The sequence below is a fragment of the Elephas maximus genome, chromosome 22 (genome assembly GCF_024166365.1).
Source record: "Elephas maximus indicus isolate mEleMax1 chromosome 22, mEleMax1 primary haplotype, whole genome shotgun sequence".
Taxonomy (NCBI): Eukaryota; Metazoa; Chordata; class Mammalia; order Proboscidea; family Elephantidae; genus Elephas; species Elephas maximus.
In genome coordinates, this window is record NC_064840.1 from 78,621,452 (window position 1) to 78,640,221 (window position 18,770).

An 18,770-nucleotide genomic window follows, 5' to 3' on the forward strand; every position below is an offset into this window, starting at 1 on the left:
GCAGTTTGCTGTTAGACACCCAAATAAAATGGTTGACTGGTTAATTTTTCAACTGGTTACCTTGAAAAATTTAGAGCCCATTGCTGGTAATAAAAATATCCCAAAACTCAGTGGTCTAAAACAATTTATTATCATTATGAATTATTATTATTATTTGAGGATTCTGAGGGCGACTGAGTGCAACTGGGCAGTTCTTGTGCTTCACCTAAGCTGAGGTCCTTTATTCTGCTACATTCAGCCAGAAGCTTAACTATGGCCAGAATGCCTATGGCGGACAGTTACTTTCTAAGGCTTCTCTTCGTTAGCAGTTTAGGCTGAGCTTGTGTGGGTTAGAAGCTGGTTCCAACAGGGGAGAACAAAAGCCACCACTTCCCTTGAGGTCTGGGCTGAGATGTCCGAGGACGTCTCTTCCATGGTGTTCGATTGTGAGAAGCAAGTCACAGGATTACAGTCCAGATTCCAGTGCAGAGGAGATAGAATCCGCCCTTGATGTGAGGAATGGCTTGCACATAGGGAAGGGAGAAGATGTTGGCAGCGGTATTTGAAGGCTATCCACTACCAAGCCAAAATAAACTCGTTTAGGTAACTTTGAATGTGCTTTTCTAGCGGTATGATTTGGCTATATTAGCATATGAAGAGGTCGCTCAGTGGTTAGGAGCTCCGATGCTAACCAAAAGGATAGCTGTTAAAATCCACCAACTGCTCCTTGGAAACCCTATGGGGCAGTTCTACTCCACAACAACAGGGTTTTTTTTTGGCGGGGGGGGGGGGCGCTTTAGCATATGCGCTAAATGTCAAAAGAATTTTTTAATTTGAATGGAAGTTAATATAATTTCTGTGTGTACAGTCGTCCCTTGATACCTGAGAGGGATTGGTTCAAGGACCACTGGGATACTAAAGGATTCTCAAGTCCCTTATATAAAATGATGTTGTATTTGCACATAACCCAGGCACATCCTCCTGTACACTTTAAGCCATCTCTAGGTACTTAGAATACCTAACACAGTATAACCCACCACCATCGAGTCGATTCCGACTCATAGCGATCCTACAGAACAGAGTAGCCCAGTGCCGTCAAGTCGATTCTGACTCATAGTGACCCCACAGGACAGAGTAGAACTGCCCCATAGAGTTCCCAAGGAGCACCTGGTGGATTGAACTACTGACCCTTTGGTTAGCAGCTGTAGCACTTAACCACTATGCCACCAGGGTTTCCAGTGCTGTGTAAATAGCTGTTAATGCTTAATGCTGTCTCAGTCTTTGCAAGCTTTTTGGAACTTCCTTCCTCCTGCCCCCCCACCAAAATTTTCAAACTCAGATCCCAAGGGCCTGCTATGTGAATTCAGGACCATCATTTATAATTACAGATTAGATGCAATTTATTATACATTATGTTTTCATTATGAAAGTGTCAGGTGGGGTGCTCTGCCTTGAGCCTCTCGTAGGATTTAGACTTCTTTGGTTCTGGATGGCCACTGGGAGACCATTCATATGATGGACTTCTAAATAAGGGAGAAAAAAGGGTGTTTGTGTGGTTGGGGTGGGGGCGTGGATCACATGCTCTCTGCTTAAGAGAGTTTGCCTTGGCCACGCATATTTGTGTCTAGAGTTTATTCTTCTCTCCACTTGCAAGTGTGATTCAGTTTTCCCTCAGAACCAGCCTATTAGAATCATTCACAGGCTACGTCTGTCATTTCCCCCCATCACTACGGCTGGTAAACGACGCCCTGCTCTATCTTAATCGTCCTGCCACGAGACCTGTTGAAACCTGTAATGTTTTATAACGTTTTGCCCTCTCAATTCACAATCATTGTATATAAACCTGCTGGAGCACATTTTAAAGATCTGTGAGTTCCAGGCAATGGGAGTATTGCAATTTTATGTCATTTAAACTTCCTATCAAAGATAAATACTACCCCCCTCCAAAAAAAAAAAAAAAAAAAAAACCATTGCTATCAAGTGGATTCCAACTCCCAGCAACCTTATAGGACAGGGTAGAACTGCCCCACAGGGTTTCCAAGGAGCAGCTGGTTGGATTTGAACTGCCGATCTTCTGCTTAGCAACTCAGCTCTTCACCATTTTGTCACCAGAGCTCCAATATTTTAAACTTTCAATTAAAGATATATACTACAGAATTCAAAAATGCAGAAAGGTCTTCTCCAAAGGTGTGAATGATATTTCTTTTTCCATCATGAGTCCCAATTTCTTCTTAACATGTATTATGGAAAATTTCAAACATAAATAAAAGTAGAAAACAATTGTATAATGGCCTCTTTGGTTTTATGTACTCATTACCCAACATTAGCAACTAACAGCATAGGACAAACCAAGTGTCTCTGTTCCTTCCCTCTGCTTTTAACCAGACACCTGTTAGATTTTTTAAAGACCAGATACCATAACTTTATCTATAAAAAATCATTATGGATTATTAAGATAAAACCAAAAAACCAAACCCATTGCTGTCCAGTCCTTTTTGACTCATAGCGACTTTGCAGGGCAGAGTAGAACTGCCGCATAGGGTTTCCAAGGCTGTAAATCTTTACCGAAGCAGAATGCTACTTCTTTCTCCCATGGAGCAGCTGGCGGGTTTAAATGGCTGACTTTTCGGTTAGCAGCTGTCTTAATTATCTAGTTCTGCTATAACAGAAATACCACAAGTCGATGGCTTTAACAAAGACAAAGTTATTCTCTTACAGTTTAGGAGGCTAGAAGTACAAATTCAGAGTGCCAGCTCCAGGGGAAGGCTTTATCTCTCTGTTGGCTCTAGGGGAAGGTTCTTGTCATCAATCTTCCCCTGATCTAGGGGCCTCTCAGTACAGGGACCCCAGGCCCAAAGGATGCAGTATTCTCCTGGTTCTTGTTTCCTGGTGGTATAAGGTCCCCCAGTCTCTCTGCTCACTTCTATCTTTTATATCTCAAAAGATATTGATTTAAGACACAACTTAATCTTGTAGGTTGAGTTCCACCTCATTAACATAATTGCCTCTAATCCTGCCTCATTAATATCATAGAGGAAAAATTTACAACACATTGCAAAATCACATCAGATAACAAAATGGTGGACAATCACACAATAGTGGAAATCACAGCTTCGCCAAGTTGACACATATTTTTTGGGAGCACAATTCAATCCATGATGGCAGCCAACACTTTAACCACTGTGCCACCAGGGTTCCTTTATTAAGTGATAAGGGCTTTTAAATAATCGTAACTATAACACCATTTTCCCACCTGAAACAATAATTCTCAATATCATCTAATATCTAGTTGGCATTCAAATTTCTCTCATGGTCTCAGAAATATCTTTTTAGAGTTAATTTCAATATAAACCCAAACAACTTTCACACATTGCACTCGGTTGATAATGTCTATTAATTTTTTTAATTCTCTTTTTTTTCTTGTTTATATTTTGAAGAAACCAGAGTGTTGGTTTTGTTTGATCTCTGCCCCCGCCCCCACCCCCCGCCATGATCTGGGTGGTTACACGCTGTACTATTCTTTAATGTGTTCCTCTAAGCCCAGGTCTTTTTAAGAGAAATTTGGGGCAATCGCTTAGACTCAAAGGAGCCCTGGTAGCGAAATGGTTAAGTCCTGGGCTGCCATGGGAGAAAAGACCTGAAGATCTCCTCTTATAAAGATTAAAAACCCGTTACTGTCCAGCCAATTCACAGTGACCCTATAGTACACAGTATATCTGCCCCATAGAGTTTCCAAGACCGTAATCTTTACAGAAGCAGATTGACATATCGTTCTCCCAAGGAGTCGCTGGTGGGTTTGAACTGCCGACCTTTTCATTAGCAGCTGAGTTCTTAACCACTGCAGCATCAGGACTCCTCCCTGCAAAGATTACAGCCTAAGGAACCCTACGGGGCAGTTCTACTCTGTCTACAGGGTCGGTATGAATTGGAATCCACTCCACAGCAATGGGATTTTTTCCCCCCTTTTGGAATCTTTACAAAAGCAGCCAAATTCTTTAAGCACTGCCCCACCAGGGCTTCTTCCTGAAGGAGTAAAGCCTCAGAAACCCTAAGGGACAGTTCTACTCTGTCTATAGGTTGGCATTGAGTTGAAATCGACTCCGTGGTAAATAGCAACAACAATTAGACTCAAAAGATTGAGAGTCACTGTATAAGTAGGCAGTGTGTGGTAGTGGTAAGAATACCAGAGGGGCAAAATGGAAGGCAATGTGTAATTTGCTTTTGGGGCCAATAAACATGAGGGTGACAATCTAGAATCAGTCAACAAGCCTTACAGTAACATCTAGAATATCACAGAGGCCTTTGATTTCAAAAAACTTCACAGCTAAAGTGAAACCTTAGAGTTTTTCCTATGATGTTTTTATTATAGATTCTACCATCTCCACGAGCCCACTTGCTCTCTCCTTCTTCCAACCTCAAGTCTTCAGCTAAACACTGACTGTCAGCAGACAGCCGCTCTAAGGATTTGTGGCAAATCACTGAGAAAGCTGTATCATGTCACTTCTGTCATAAATTGGCTAAGCTTTTAAAATTTTAATATATGTCTTTACACCATATTTGAATCTGAATAAATTTTTGGCTTTGAACTAATCAAAGTAGGAATTCTAACTTTCAAGATGTGTTAAAAACCAAAAATCAAGCCTGTTGCGGTCAGGTCAATTCCGACTCATAACAACCCTATAGGACAGAGTAGAACTGCCCCATAGGGTTTCCAAGGAGCTGCTGGTGGATTCGAACTGCCAACCTTTTGGTTGGCAGCCAAGCTCTTAACCAATGTATTAGATAAATTTAAAATGTAGATTTTGGCCTTGGATACTCCAGAAAGATTCTTATTTTAAGTATTCTCTCTTTGAGAATGGGAAACCCTGGCGGTGTAGTGGTTAAGTGCTACGGCTGCTACCCAAGAGGTCGGCAGTTCAAATCCGCCAGGCGCTCCTTGGAAACTCTATCGGGCAGTTCTACTCTGTCCTATAGGGTCGCTATGAGTCGGAATCGACTTGACGGCAGTGGGTTTGGTTTTTTGGTTCTCTTTGAGAATGGAAGTGTCACATAATAGATTTTACAGAAGACAGCTGGATTCTCGTATCTGCTTCTGCATTCAGTTTGTTTTGGTATGTTGACTTGAGTGAAGTATATGAAGAAAATCCAACCTTGCATAGATATGTAGTTAAACAAGGGAAGAATATTTTAATAGCAATTTCAGGTCACTGTGGATATTTTTTAGATCTACAAGAGTAGTTTTTGAAAGGTTATCTATAATGTGAAATCTGAAACCTGACATTTTTGTGCATTGTTACATTAAATCCATTGGTCTGCCTTATACTTCAAATAGATCTTTTTCTCATGTATGGTTTTGTAATAATAGGATGCATCGGTCATCTGGAAAATATCAGTCCACTGAGTTATGCAGGTCTTCCAGATACTGACATATTTCATTAGACAATGTTTAAAAAAATCACATTCATGAATAGCACCATCAATCTCATCAGCAAAGTCTTCAATATGGGAAAGCTGTCAAATCTGCAGTGGTAGGTACAAGTTTTCTAAAATTCTAATTTTCTCTTCAAAGCTCAAATTTCACCATTGGCAAAATATAGTCAGTTATTTCTGTGAGATGCCAGGCTCACTTCCTTCATTTTTTTTTCAGTTCATTCATTTTTGAGAACATGCCTGCCAAAGACCATATTTTGTCTCTCATTTATTCTTTCAAGTAAAAATCATATTCTATTAAAAAAAAAAAAAAGACAGTTAATTCAGTTCTGGCTAATTTGGGGCCCTGATGGCACAGCTGTTAAGAGCTCAGACTGCTAACCAAAAGGCTGGCAGTTCGAATCCACCAGCCACTCCTTGGAAACCCCATGGGCCAGATCTACTATGTCCGATAGGGTGGCTGTGAGTCAGAATCGGAACTAGGGCAAAGAGTTTTTTTTTTTTCTTTCTTTTAAACCAGTTCCCTAGGTGATTTTTCTTTCAGACAATCATTGTACTTGAGTATGCAATAGAAGTGCTTTATGCATGCTTCCATTTTATCAGACAGAATATTAAAGTAATGTGTACACAAGGGTTGTAATTTAATAAAGCTGACAATTTTTACTGCTTCATAAAGGACATTTTAAAATAAAACTGGCTCTTGTTTTTAATGTATGGTGGTGAAGAATACAATGACTCTTAGTGCTGTTTGGTACCACTACCCTGCCTTAGGTCGTTTTGAATGCCAGCTATTTTATTCACTATTGTTTGTAACATCCATGCAAATGTCAACACTATGAAAAGGACAAAAAATACCTTAGGGGTTCCCAGACCCCCACACCGAAAACTGCTGACTTAGAGACAGAGTCACAACATAGGCACAAGTCATGGGCCAGGGTGTTCAATGTAGGTTTTTTTTTTTTTTTAATGAAAATATATACGTAGCAAAACATACACAGAATCAACAAATTCTACACGTACAATTCAGTGAAACTTGATTACATTCTTCACACTGTGCTGTTATTCTCACTATCGCCACCCAAATGATTTCACCCCCGTTAACCTAGACTTACTGCCCCCTAAATCTCTCATCTGTGCTTTAAAGTTAATATTGTCGATTTGATCTCATATAGATAATTCCTTAAAAGAGAGCAATGCTTAAACAGTTTTTACTTATTGAGGTAAACTCTTGTTTGATTTAAAGATAACTTCGGGAGACAGTTTCAGTTCAAGGTTTAAAGATTATCTCATGGCAATAGATTCAGTGTTTTTCAAGTCTCAACGAGTTCAGTAAGTCTGGGTTCCATTGGGATTTGAAATTCTGTTCCACATTTTGCCCCATTGTGATCAGGATCCATCTGTCGAATCCTTGATCAAAACATTCAGAAACGGTAGCCAGGCACCACCGCATCCTTCTGGTCTTATGGCAAAGGAGGTAGTCATTCATGGAGACAATTCAATGTGCAGACCAATTCCTGGGTCTCCTTCTGCTGCTGCTCCAGGTAAATAGAGAACAATTGTTGGATCTTGGACGGTTGCTAGTAAACTTTTAAGACCCCAGGCACAAACTAGGAGGTAGAACAGAAACTCTAAAAACAATATTAGGCCAACTGACTGGATTATCCCATGAAACCATGACCCTAAGCCACTGAGTAATTTAAAATCAGAAAACGTGTTGTATCCTTTCACCATACTTATTCAACCTGACTGCTGAGCAAATAACCCGAGAAGCTGGACTATATGAAACTCAGCAATAGGATTTGTAGAAGACTTAATAACAACCCTTGATATATAGATGACACAAACTTATACTTGCTGAAAGCAAAGAGGATATTTATTTACTGATAAATATCAAAGACTACAGCTTTCAGTATGGATTACACCTCAACATAAAGAAAACAGAAATTCTCACAACTGGACTAATAAGCAACATCATGATAAAGAGAGAAAATATTGAAGCTGTCAAGGATTTAATTTGACTTGGATCCACAATCAACGCTCATGGAAGTCGCAGTCAAGAAATCAAACAACATATTGCATTGGGCAAATCTGCTGCAAAAGACCTCTTTAAACTGTTGAAAAGCAAAGATATCACTTTGAGGACTAAGGTGTGCCTGACCCAAGCCGCTGTATTTTCAGTTGCCTCATATGATATGAAAGGTGGACAATGGATAAGGAAGATTGAAGAACTGATGCCTTTGAGCTATGTTGTTGGTGAAGAATATTGAATATACCGTGCCAGAAGAATGAACAAGTCTGTCTTGGAAGAAGCGAGGCCAGAGTGCTCCTTGGAAGCGAGGATCACGAAACTTCGTCTCATGTACTTTGGACTTGTTACCAAGAGGGACCAGTCCCTGGAGAAGGACAGCATGCTTGGTAAGGTAGAGGGTCATCAAAAAAGAGAAAGACCCTCAAAGAGATGGACTGACACAGTGGCTGCAACAATGGGTTCACACACAGCAACGATTGTGAGGATGACGCAGGACCAGGTAGGGTTTCGTGAATGCAGTCGCCATGAGTTGGAACCAACTAGACGTCACCTAACAACAACAATGTATCTAATACTTCAATAAGAGTTTGCATTAAAAATAAGGAACCTGATGAATGACTGAGGCCTTACTCTATTTTGGGAATATCTGTTACATCTTATTGATACACTTCCTAGATTTGATCTTTCCAAAGTTTATCCCTTCAAAGTATAGTGTGTACCTGGGGGCAGTGGTGGTTCAATGATAGAATTCTTACCCTCCATGAGGGAACCCGGAGACCCAGGTTTGATTCCTGGCCAATACACCTCATGTGCCGCCACCACCCGTCTCTCAGTGGAGGCTTCCATGTTGCTATGGTGCTGAGCAGATTTCACAGGAGCCTTCAGACTAAAATGGACTAGGTATTGATCTACTTCCAAAAATCAGCCAATGAAAACCCTATGGAGCACAATGGTCTGATCTGCAACCAATCATGATGATGGCACAAGACCAGGCAGCTTTTGTTGCATTGTGCATGGAGTTGCCATGAGTCAGGGGCTGACTAGATGGCAGCTAGCAATAGAGAGTACCCACCTCCCATGTGCTAGACACTATGTTAAAAAAAAAAAAATTTTTTTTTTTTTTTGATAATGTGGCAGCAAGAGAGAGCCGCAGGCCCAGGTAGCATGGCAGAAGCCAGTAGCAGAGGCCAGCAAGGCCTAGCGATAGAGAAGAAGACTCAGGAGCCATGCGCCGCCCCCCCCACCACCCTACCCCCAAATAGCATGGTGATAGCCGTAGGCAGCGATGACATGAACACAGCATCCCACCTGAACCATGGTGTGCCTCCCCAGTGACAAAAGAATGGACACGGAAATTTGGAGAAGGGTAAGCAGTTCTCCTTCTGAGAATCTGTTACATGATATTTCTTTTCTGCTGTTGTTGCGAGGTGCTGCCAAGTCAGTTCAGACTAATAGTGACCCTATGTACAATGGAACGAAACACTGCACGGTCCTCCGCCATCCCCACAGTTGTTGTTATGCTTGAGCTCACTGTTGCTGCCACTGTGTCAATCCATCTTGCTGAGGGTCTCCTTCTTTTTCACTGGCCCTCTACTTTACCAAGCATGACGTCCTTCTCCAGTGACTATGTTAAAGGCACTGGCAATTCAGAGATGAACAAAAAAGATAGTCTCCCTCTTCTTGTAGTTCACAGTGTAGTTTATTTGCTTTGAGTAAAAGAATGGTGCCATCACCATTTCTGTACAAGTCTGGACCATAATTCATCTAGGGAATGTTCTGTGACCCAACTTTTTTTGTAGTTTATTCCTTCAACTATTTCCCGTCATCAGGAAGCACCTGTATCCAGATAATTTTTTTTTTTTGCTTTTTTTAAATTGTGCTTTAGATGAAGGTTTACAGAGCAAACTAGTTTCTCATTAAACAATTAAAATACACATACTGTTTTCTGACATTGATTGCCAACACTCCGACACATCAATACTCTCCCCTTCTTGAACCTGGGTTCCCCGTTATGAGCTTTCCTGCTCCCTCCTGCCTTCTAGTCCTTGCCCCGGAGCTGGTGTGCCCATTTAGTCTCTTTCTTTTATGTTCCTTCCTCAGGAGTGACTTCAGTATTGGGTTAAAACGGTGCCCAGGGGCCATATTCTCAGGGTTTCTCCAGTCTCTGTCAGACCAGTAAATCTGGTCTTTTATAATTTTTATTTTTTATTGTACTTTAGATGAAGGTTTACAGAGCAAACTGCTTCTCATTAAACAATTAATATACAAATTGTTTTGTGACGTTGGTTGCCAGCCCCACGACATGTCAACACTCTCCCCTTCTGAACCCCATTACCAGCTTCTCTGTCCCCTCCTCCCTTCTCCTCCTTGCCCCTGGACTGGTGTGTCCATTTAGTCTAATTTTGTTTTATTGGCTTATCTAATCTTTGGCTGAAGGGTGAAGCTCAGAAGTGACTTCTTCATCAAGCTGTAAGGGTGTCCTGGAAACCCTGGTGGTGTAGTGGTTAAGTGCTACAACTGCTAACCAAAGGGTTGGCAGTTCGAATCCACCAGGCACTCCCTGGAAACTCTCGGGAAGTTCTACTCTGTCCTATAAGGTTGCTATGAGTCGGAATCTACTCGATGGCAGTGGGTTTTTTTTTTTTTTTTGGTAAGGGTGTCCTGGGGCCATACTCTCAGGTATTCTCCAGTCTCTGTCAGACCAGTAAGTCTGTGTTTTTTGTTTTTTTTGTGTGTGAGTTAGAATAGTGTTCTACATTTATCTCCAGCTCTGTCTGGGACCCTCTATAGTGATTGCTGTCAGAGCAGCCGGGGGTAGGAGCCAGGCACCATCTAGTTGTGCTGGACTCAGTCTGGTGGAGGCTGTGGTAGTTGTGGTCCATTAGTCCTTTGGAGTAATTGTTCCCTTCTGTTTTTGTTTTTCTTCATTCTCCCTTGCTGCAGACAGGGTGGACCAATGGAGTATTTTAGATGGCCAGATAAAACTTTTATGAATAAGAATTTCCTCCTAGTCTTTAGAGGTTAAGGATGTCAAATTTACTGGTTGCTAAGATATTTAAATTTGACCACAAACCTTAAATGTTAAGCTCTGTGAAAGGATAACATTTTATTGAGGTCACATTTCTTCTGAGATTGTTAGTTAATGAGACCAAGTGATTTGCAAAAATGTATGCTCTACAGTTTCTTCCTTTAAGACTTAGTGGGCCATTGTCAGTTGGAAGGATATAACAGGGACATCCTTCTCTACTCCCCTGTCTTTAAATGCAAGAAGCCTGTGTCCAATTAAACCCAGTGCTTCCTCTTCATTGTTCTGTATGAATAATTAACCTTTCTAAGTGCTGACATCAGGAAGGATTTGAATTTCCCCCTTTCTAACAAGGGAAAAGTAAATGAAGTACGGACTGACGCATCTTTGGAATTTTCTTTCGAATCGCTTTGAAAGATAGTTAAAAATAAAAACTGAGTTTGAATATCTAAAATGTTGATCCTGAAAATTATTATTTTGTTTATCCTTTGGTGATAATGGTTTCGTTATTAATGTGGGCTTCTCTAAAATAATAATGTTCTCTAATGCAATCATTTAGAACAATATGGTCACTGAACTTCTTTCATTAGTCACATTAAAAAAAAAAACACATGGGGACGCTATAAATCAATTTCTATGATCTTTGCAATTGAAACTTGCTGGATGCCAGCTGTGATAATTATTACCCTTTTAAATCTCATTCTTTCTGTAAGAAAGATATGCACTTTAGAACTTTTTATAGTTTAAATTGTTCTGCTCATCCTCCTACAGGTCTCCTACAAGGTTTTTGCCCCTCTAAGTTGATTTATAATGTAACCTTGAAACAAGGAGAAGCATTAGTCGACTGCTGTTTTAATAAATGGCTTGTCAGCTATTTTACAACTATGGTTATTTCTTTGACTTGGAAATTTTAAGATAGCAGGCCTTTGAATTCCTAATGATTTTAAAGATATTGCTGGACATTCTTGACCATAGCTATCTCTTGTGCAAATAAATACCTGACTGATAGGAAATAGCTTTGTTCTGTCTATGTATTTTGATTTTATCATAGACTTGCTAGTGACTTTAAGAAGTTGAAAATGTAATGAGATCATTTTATATTTAATCTTTAAATATTGTGTCTGAAAAAAAAAATGTGTATCTTAAAATAGTAATAAGTGTGGATTCAATTCTACCCATCATGGGAACATTGGTAAAAGATGGCATTCCCCTCCCGCAGTGGATGTGTTTATTTCCCTGAACCTTTGTTTCTGTAATCACATGTATTTAAAAAACAACAACAGAAAACCCTGGATATTCCAAAACCATATTCCTACCCACAGAAGTAGAATATCACCCTTTTGCATTTATTAACAAATTAATGGATCTAGGCATAGAACATCAATGGTGGCTACTGTTGCCCTACAGCTGATTCTGACGCACGGTGGCCCCAGGTGTGTCAGAGTAGAACGGCGCTACACAGAGTTTTCAATGGCTGATTTTTCAGCAGTGGACCACCAGGCTTTTCTTCCCAGCCCTCTGGGTGAACTCGAACCCCTAACCTTTCCGTTAGCAGCTGAAAGCTTTAATATTTTGCACCCCAGACACTCTTCTATGGTTGCTAACCCTGCAAAAAAGAGTGAAAAACAGACACTATGTGCTCCCTGATAAACCAAAAAAACAAAAAAACATTGCTATCAAGTCAATTCTGACTCATAGCAACCCTACAGGACAGAGTAGAATGGCCCCAATAGGATTTCCAAGGAGCGCCTGGTGGATTTGAACTGCCCAACTTTTGGTTAGGAGCCGTAACTCTTAACCACTGATAGAAAATATAATATCATCTAGGAAGTAGCCTTGCCAAAGGACAACAGAAAAATTAACACAAGCCTCTGAAATTTCAGGAAATACAGGAATCTGTATGGCAGATTATATGCAATAAGCAAGTTCACACTGTGGAAAACTGCAGGACAAACAACCCGGCTTCTTCAGAAGGGAGCCGAGAAACTTCCACACACAAAGGGCTGAAAAGCACATACCAACAAATGGCAGTCTGTGAACCTTACCTGAATTCTGATTAAAAATAATAATAATAAAATGACATTTATAAGACAACTGGAAATTTGAACACTGACTCCTTGTTACTTGACGCTGATATTAAGGATTTCTTTTATATATTTTTAGATGTGAAAATTTCGAGTTTTTTTTTTTTTTTTAAACAAGGGCCATTCTTTTTGAGGGACACATACTGAAGTATTTACAGATGAAATTAGAAAATATCAGGGATTGTCTCAAAAATTGTACTGTGGAAATGGGGATGTGGATGGAGCAAGATCTGCCATGAGTTGACGACTGGGAGGCCGGTGACGGGACAATGAATGAGGCTTATTATACGCCGTCTGCTTCTGTGTATATTCAACATTCTCCAATAAGGGGTTAAAAAAATCAACACTTTTATAATTAGGTAAATTGCACTGTAAAGAATAAAAGGAAGACAGTGGTGTATTTGTCCGTTGGTCAAATTTCCTGTGTTATTTGCAACTTGGCTGTTTTTATTCCAGTATTGTTTCTTTTAAATAGCGTCCCATATTGCAAAAATATGTGATTACGTTTTATACTACAGTTTGTCATTACCATCTAAATAAAATTATTAGTCATATTTTAATGAATGCTTCTCTTATGAATTTTTTTCTAACAAAATTTAATTATATAGAATTTTAATTTTAACACTAAAATACCTATCGGGAATCTCGTTATTTTAAAAATGTTTTTCTTGTAACTATTACTTCCCCCTTAGCTTATTTTGGAGGTTATTGCTTCCAGTTTATTTTTCCACCTTCTGCTTGCAATTTGCATCCTGGTTAATGTTTTAGGTATTCGTTGTCTGTATTAGTTGCCAGCAGTTATTAGATATTGGTGATGTGAAACACACTGCAATGAACAGCAGAAGTGGTTGACTCTTTTTTACTTAAGGAGTTTACAATCTAATGAATTAAAACAACACAAATTTTAGGAAAACTGGGTATACCAAAAAAAAAAAAAAAAACCCAAACTCGTTGCCATCGAGTCGATTCCAATTCATAGCGACCCTATAGAACAGACTAGAACTGTCCCATAGAGTTTCCAAAGAGCACCTGGTGGATTTGAACTGCCAACCTTTTGGTTAACAGCCATAGCACTTAACCACTATGGCCACCAGGGTTTTCAAATCAGGTATAGATGACATGTAGTTATCGCATACCTGGAAACAGGACTAGAGGGCACCGTGGTTGGAGCTTACACAGGAGAGAATAGCTATGGTCAGCTCGCTGAGTGATAGGGTGACTGCAGCAAAGAGGGGCTTAAGCTGTGAGCAAGGTTTTAAAGAAATGGAAGACCTTTCAGTTTGTGTATGCTTACTTATTTTGCAATAGGGAAATTATCTTAAGAAATCAGTAACATTTGAGAATGCAAATTCCGTAAAATTCGTGACTTCCCCAGCCAAATTTGATGAAGCTCACTTTTCACGGCGATTCTTTTTCTCCACACAGACAACTGCCGTTTCAAAATAATTCTCATCTAAACTGAACTCACCATGTAGTCTCTTTTTTCGCCCACTTGCTTCTCTCCCTCTCTTCCCAGCTTCTATCCGTCCACACTAAAAAAAAAAAAAAAGAAAAATACACTACCAGGCTGAAAATCCAACATCTCTTCTGGAGGCTTCCCTCCTTTTTTCACATCATTGAGGCCTCATGATTTTACCTGATATTTTCTAATCTTCTCACTTCTTTATCCTTCTCACGCTTTCAGTATTTCTAATTCCCAAGCTGACCTGTCTTCCTCCAGCCTCCTCCCCTTCCCTGCTTCCCACACGCTCAAATCCACAGGTCACACAGTAGAGTTCCATATAACGTGTGAAACTGACTTTTCTGCTCCTCTGATTAAGATTTTTCTAAAATGCATTTACCAAACTAGATCCTTCTAGCTGGTGACATTTTTCATGTGTCTATCTTTTATTTATTCTTTACATTTTTGTCATTTTTTAACTTTTGCCATATTTCTTAAAATGAGCACAGCTCTTGTAACAAAATCAGTAAGCAATCAAAGAACAAATAAACAACAACAAAAAAAAGCCCAGGGACAAACATACCTAGAACTCTTCCTTCAATTCAGCCTCTTGGTTGGAGAGATGAAATATGAAAGCTCCTAAGCTCGGTACAAAAGTCCCTTTAGTACAAGACCCTGCCCACATCTCCAGTCTTCCCTCTTGGAATTCTTACCTAACTTTGCTGCTGCTATTTCCTCTGACTGGAATTCCACAAAGTGACCTTTTACATCCGGCAGCACCTACTGTTTTCAAAGCACTTCGCTAATGTGAAAGTTGTTTCTTTATTACCTAACCCAAAGCTAAAATAGTGCAGTGCTCTTGATGGCCAAGGCCATGGCTTTAGCAAGAGTGTCCCAAAGCCATTAGTGAGAGTCATCATAATAGCAACTTTTAGTACATTATCTTAAAATGATGCATTTCTCATCTGCCAACACCATTAAATTAAACCATACTTCAGAATGCAAAGGGGCTTTAGAATTATATCCTAAGAAAGTAGTTGTTGGTTAGGTGCTGTCGAGTTGGGGTCATAGTGATGCCATGTGTAGCAGAACGAAATGCTGCCGGGTCCTGTTACCATCCCAATAGTAGTTATGTTTGAGCCCATTGTTGCAGCCACTGTGCCAACCCATCTCACCGAGAATGGTACCCTCTGAATGTGTCTTGCCATCTTGCCTGTCAAGGTGCTCCTTGGTGTGCTCAGCCTACTCCATGGACCTCACTTCCCACTTTGCAAGGGATGTACCCAGTGGCCTGAAGTTTCACTCAGTTTAAAAACCAAAACTAAACCCGTTGCCATCGAATTGATTCCGACTCATAGTGACTGTATAGGACAGAGTAGAACTGTCCCACAGGGTTTCCAAAGAGGCAAAATATTTTCCAAACATTACAAGACACCTATTGCTGGATCTGCATTTCACCTAGGGATCAGGAAGAACCCTTTAGAAGGTCTTCGTTACTGCAGATCAGGAAAAGAGGGACATCATTTGAATCCTGTCCTAAGAAATAAACTATCAGTCAAGAACTGGGGTAAAATTCTTAAGATTTATGAATATCATTTGTATGTTATTTTATCCTAAAATATTTGCCAGTGAAAGAATGCCGACATTTGTGAGGAAAATTTTTGTGTAGGGAAACCTAACGTGAGAGGACCACCATTGCTTCTTTTTGATGATAGAATCCCGGCAGCTCTGCTTGGGGGAAACAGTGGGTGGCTGTGCCACTTGGGAGGTATTCCTGAATGGCCTTCTTTCAAAAACAGGAAATGTCCATGGAAGTTAGTGAGTATAAGGGATATAGGGTGAACTTAAATATCAGACCTACACTTGTTTAAAGGCTGCCTTGGCAAATTGTCACATGTATTAGCCGCATTTCTTATTTGCATTTTAAAAAATTTCTCCCACTCTATAACACAAAACTACGACCTACTGACTTTAAATATTTTCACCTTCCACACATTTTTCAAAAGCTAAGGATCATAAACATAACTTATATCCACCACCTATGTTGTGCTGTACTATGGTTGTGCTGTACGATGGTAGGTCCCTCAAGGGGCAGGGCCAAAGTCTTGACATTGTGTACCCTATTCTGAGGTAATATTAATAATTTTTTTAAAAAAACCATTGCCGTCGAGTTGATTCCTTTCATAGCAACCCTATAGGACAGAGTAGAACCGTCCCACAAGGTTTCCAAGAGCGGCTGGTGGATTTCAACTGCCAACATTTTGGTTAGCAGCCGAGTTCTTAACTACTGTGCCACTATGGTTCCAATATTAATAATAGGAACAATAATATCTAACTTTCATGTTTTAGGCACTTTAGGACTTTTTTCTATTATTTACTTAACCTTCACAACATCTGATAGGTATCATTGCTATCTTATAGATGCCTATGAGTGTAGAAAATTTATACCATTTATCCAGACTCACAGAACGCGTCTATGTGATGGAGCTGGGATTCCATTCACTTTGCCTGACTCCAAAGCTGTTCTTAACTCTGACTTAACCTCCTGGATTTTCAGTGGATATACGTACAGGCAGTCCTGGATTACAATGAGATCCATTCCTAAATCTGTCTTTAGGTTGAATTTGTATGTCAGCCGGAGCAGTTATGGAACAGTTACGGACGGTTCATATATAACGTCAGTTAGTCAAAAGTCTGTCTCAGGATATAGTATATAGTGTACTTTATTATGCACACAAAACATTAAAGGAATACTTCCAGATACACTAAAATATCTTTAACATAATAATACAGTGATAGTAATAATAATGTTTTGATGTGTGTCGCAACATAGTGCCCATTTATTATTCCCAACCATTGCATGTGCCTCAAATTTTTAATATAATAGGCTTTACGGGCTTGGTTTGTAACTACTGGTTGTATGGACTTTGTAACCTGGGAACTGCCCGTATTATTACTTTTGATAAAACAATTGAATAGTTAATAAGACTGTAGACTTGGCATCAGTGATTTTTTAAATTTTATTAAGATTTAATCCAAATGCCATAAAATTCACCCTTTTACAGTGCAGGGTGTTGTGCAACCATCACCTCTCTCATTTTAGAACATTTTCATCGGCCCTCCCCCCAGAAAACCCATACACATTAGGCCCCGCCAACCACTAATTTGTTTTGGTCTCCATCGACCTGTCTATTCTGGCTATTTCCTATCAATGGAATCATACAATCTGTGGGCTTTTGTGTTTGACTTCTTTCACTTAGCATAATGTTTTCAAAGTTCATTCATGTTATAACGTGTCAGTTCTTCCTTCCTTTTTATGGATGAATGACATATCATTGTATAGATACACCTCCCTCAGTGGATGGAGACTTGGGCTGTTCCCACCTTTTAAGCTAGTAAGAATCAGGCAGCTAGGAGCATTCCTGCACAGATCTTTGTGTGGACTTTGCATTTCTCTTGGGTATGTGCCTAAGAGGCAAATTGCTGGGTCACATGGCCCAAAAATGAAACCCACTGCCATCGAGTCAATTCTAATAGCAACCTCATAGGGTTCCTGAGGCTGTAAGTCTCTAACCGAAGCAGACTGCCACGTCTTTCTCCCGCAGCTTGTGGTCAGAAGTCAATCACTTTAACCACTGCACCATCGGGGCTCCTTAGTGAGTATTGAAGCGTTATCTTATTGTGCTTTTCATTTGCATTCCCCTGCTAATGATGTTGAGCATCTCTTCATGCGCTTGTTGCCTATTTATCTGTCTTCTCTGGAGAAATTAAAATTATTTGCCCATTTTTTAATTGGGTTATTTGTCCTTTTTATTGTTATGAGCAGGACCTTTTAAGTTTATTGCATCTCTCGTTTGTCTATTTTTCATTGCTGCTCAGAAATTCTTTATTTCTAGTCAAGCATTTGTCTTAACATCTATTAATCATTTATCGTGTTCGATGCCTGTGCTCGTCCTGGTGGCACAACAGATAAACGTTCGGCTGCTACCCGAAAGGTCAGCAATTGGAACCCATCATGAAGGGTCTCATTCATGGGAGAAAAGACCTTGTGATCTGCTCCCATAAAAACTACAGCCTAGGGAACCCTATGGGGCAGTTCTACTCTCCTATAGTCACTGAGTTGGAATCCACTCTTGACACACAACAGTGTCTATCCTGGAAATATAAAGTCTGGTCAGATGTCATTTCTCCTCTGGATTATTGCAGGAACAGCCTGTTTTCCTTCTGCACTGCATCCCGAGCGATTTTTAAAAAATGAATTTGGTCTTGTCGCTGGTTTAATACCCTTCAGCATTTCCTTTACTGACTGTAAGACAAAGTCTAACTCTTTAAGGTGACTTATAGAGCCTTCAAAGTCTGCTCCTTACCTTTCTCTACAAGGTCTGTCCTCCACCTCCAGTAACTTCAGGGGTCTTCAAGGTAAGTACCTTATCTGATTCTTTAATCCCTCCAGTGGAGTTCTATGAGAAAAAGTTTCTTCTACACACGCTGGGGCTTTTGAGGTGTTTGTTGTAATACAAGTGAAATGTACATTATGTGTAGACATAATCTTTCCTGACGGGCATGACATACTTACATTGTTAGTCATCTGGTGCAGTAGCAGCGTTCTCAGCCATAAACCTGAACAAGGTCTCAGGTAAAAATGAAGAGAAATTTCTGGAACTTTTTCTCTGGATGCTGAGACAGGTGGAGCTCTCTGAGGCCTCTGGCCTGAGAAAAACTGTATCATGTTATTCTCTTGCCTTTAATATAGTCTTTAAATGTTCCAGCCTTACCTCCGTT

General features: G+C 40.0%; 1 protein-coding gene across 3 annotated transcripts in view; it reads right to left on the reverse strand.

Moving 5' to 3' along the window:
- Positions 1–18,770, reverse strand: part of ZFP42 (ZFP42 zinc finger protein) — an 82,734-nt gene that overhangs the window by 51,009 nt on the left and 12,955 nt on the right. Inside the window, exons 4-5 of one of the 3 annotated variants that reach the window (XR_007514962.1) lie at positions 14,016–14,079; positions 6,781–6,941 (exon numbers count right to left, since the gene is read on the reverse strand). The gene's annotated coding sequence lies outside the window, so the exon portion shown is untranslated. Of the gene's footprint in view, positions 1–6,780; positions 6,942–13,746; positions 14,080–18,770 lie in introns of those variants that run through there. The other 2 variants (XR_007514961.1, XR_007514960.1) reach the window with 2 other exon arrangements.